This window comes from Microtus ochrogaster, unplaced genomic scaffold (genome assembly GCF_000317375.1).
Source record: "Microtus ochrogaster isolate Prairie Vole_2 unplaced genomic scaffold, MicOch1.0 UNK16, whole genome shotgun sequence".
NCBI classification, from domain to species: domain Eukaryota; kingdom Metazoa; phylum Chordata; class Mammalia; order Rodentia; family Cricetidae; genus Microtus; species Microtus ochrogaster.
Window position 1 is genome coordinate 3,890,558 of NW_004949114.1, and position 2,261 is coordinate 3,892,818.

The following is a 2,261-nucleotide window of genomic DNA, read 5'->3' on the forward strand; positions in this document are numbered from 1 at the left end:
TAGGAGACAGCATGAACAGAGTTACCACTATTACAAATTACAGAGTTGAGTTGTTGAGTTTCCCACATTTTGGGACATCTCAGGGTTTAGCACATCCGGGGTGCCTTGCCCTGAGAAAATCACCTTCGTGGTCATGGCCTTTCCCCTGCCAGGTAAGTATAGAAATAAGAAAACTTTCAAAAGAGTGAAAATAGGCTACGCTGGGAGGTTTGTGGAGGACCCAGCCTAGGATACAAAGCAAGACCTTAAAAACAAGATGAGGGAGTAAAAGAGAAAAGAAGAGATTGAGAGAAGGAAAAGAGAAGAAACTGAGGCAAAAGGAAGTAAGTGGGTTACCAGGGGAAAATGACACCAAGAAGAGCCAGAAACCCTGACCCTCGCTTCCCTCAGTTACCCCACTTACCAACAGCACAAATACACCCAGAAACTCTGCTAGGCACTGTCAGACCACGAGGCTCCGGATCTGGAGGTGGGTCCTGATTTCACTCAGAGCACAAGCCATGGTTGGGCCCCTGTCTCTGTTCACTGCTCCCTCCGTCTGCTCAGATACACAACTGCTGCACACACAATTAATGCCTGCAGAGGAAGAGATAAGGGAGAGACTTTAAAACCAATTATCTCAGCTTTGAAATAATAGTTGCTGCTGTGACACATGTAACCTAGAAAAAAAGGCTCTGTCTGACAGGCAGACGCTAGAGTGTAAGAGGCTGGTGAGGCCCTGTCTTTGCGATCACCCCCGTTCCTCATGGACTGGCTTCCCCTGTGCTGATGGGGGGGACCCTCCACGCACAGAGTTCTCTTGTCCTGAAGACAACACTGTAAAGTAGTGCTGAGGTAGGCTTGAAAGGCAAAGTAAGGGAGCCCGAGAGGGAAAAGCAGCCCTTCACCCAGGATTCTAGTTGGAGCGTCTCAACAACCAAGCAGCAAGAGCCCAAGACAATTAGCAATTGCTTAAGGATCTCATCTCCTCCCAGCTAAAAACCTTCATTTTCTAGGACTCTAACCGGACACTATTGTACAACCTTGGTGGCTCCTGGCTGTACTTTATCAGATTATAATCACATCCTCTGCTGGTTATTATAATAATCCTCTGCTGCTGTAACTTTGCTTACCAAGAGAGAGAAAGAAATTGTTGACTTTCTATAGCAACCTTTTGAGATATAACATGAGCACCACAGAAAATGCACATGACTCTCCTGTAAGGAACCCACACCCACACCTAAGCATGCTTTACTTTCTGTGACTCTCTATTTTGAGAAGCCCACACACAGCTAACATATCTTCTAGCCAGGCAGAGTGGCACATACCTGGAACCCAGCACTGGGAGGCAGAGGATGTGGATCTCTGCGTTTAAGATCAGCTCAGTCTCCGTAGTGGCTTCCAGGACAATCAGAAAGAAGCTATAAAGTGAGACTCAGTCTCAAAAAACAAAATAATTTAAAAATATTTAATAAAATCTCCAACTCAGTGAGTATAGTGAGTATAGTGACTCAGTGAGTATAGTGACAATTCCAGCATGGACAGACAGACCTCTGTGAATTTGAGGACAGCCTGGTCTATACATCAAGTTGCTGGGTGGCCAGGGATATATAGTGAGACCCTGTCTTTTTCTAGGGAGTGGTGCCAGACAGCGTTTCTCTGTTAGCCCTGGTTGTCCTGGAACTCGCTCTGTGGACCAGGCTGGCCTTGAACAGAGATCAAGAGGATTAGCTTCCCTGGTGCCGGGATTAAAAGCATACTGAAATTCTTTTCTGTGTCAAAACCATGAATCCTAGTTTGATCTCAGTCAAGGTCACTAAAAAATTTGAGAAAACTCCTCATTAAGAATCACTGATCCCAGTCTACAGATGAAAATACTGACCCATGCTGACCACACAGTGGCTAAGTGGATTCAAATCCAGGTCTATCTGTCTGGTTTTCTCCAGTGCTTCTCATATGTAATGTGATAGCCTGAGCTACTTGGATGCATGAAGAACTCTAAAGTTATCTAGAGACACTGGACTGAAGACTGTTGGCTATGGTAATGATTGTTGAGTTGGGTCCAGGAGCAATACAAGGTCTTTCCAGGTAGTCCAAACTGCCTTGGCCTCTTGAGTGTTAAGATCACAGGTTTGGCTGAGTGTGGTGATGCACACCTTTAAACCCAGCACTTAGGAGGCAGAGGCAGGCAGATTTCTGTGAGTCTGAGATCAGCCTGATCTACAGAACAAGTTCCAGAATAGCCCAGAGACCCTGTCTCGAAAACAAAAACAAATAAAAAG

The 2,261-nt window shown here is 45.6% G+C and overlaps 1 non-coding gene across 1 annotated transcript; it reads right to left on the minus strand.

Moving 5' to 3' along the window:
* LOC113458376 lies at positions 1–160 on the minus strand. The gene has a single exon (XR_003378749.1). It is a non-coding gene; the product is annotated as a U1 spliceosomal RNA (small nuclear RNA).
* Between the last annotated feature and the right edge of the window lie 2,101 nt (positions 161–2,261).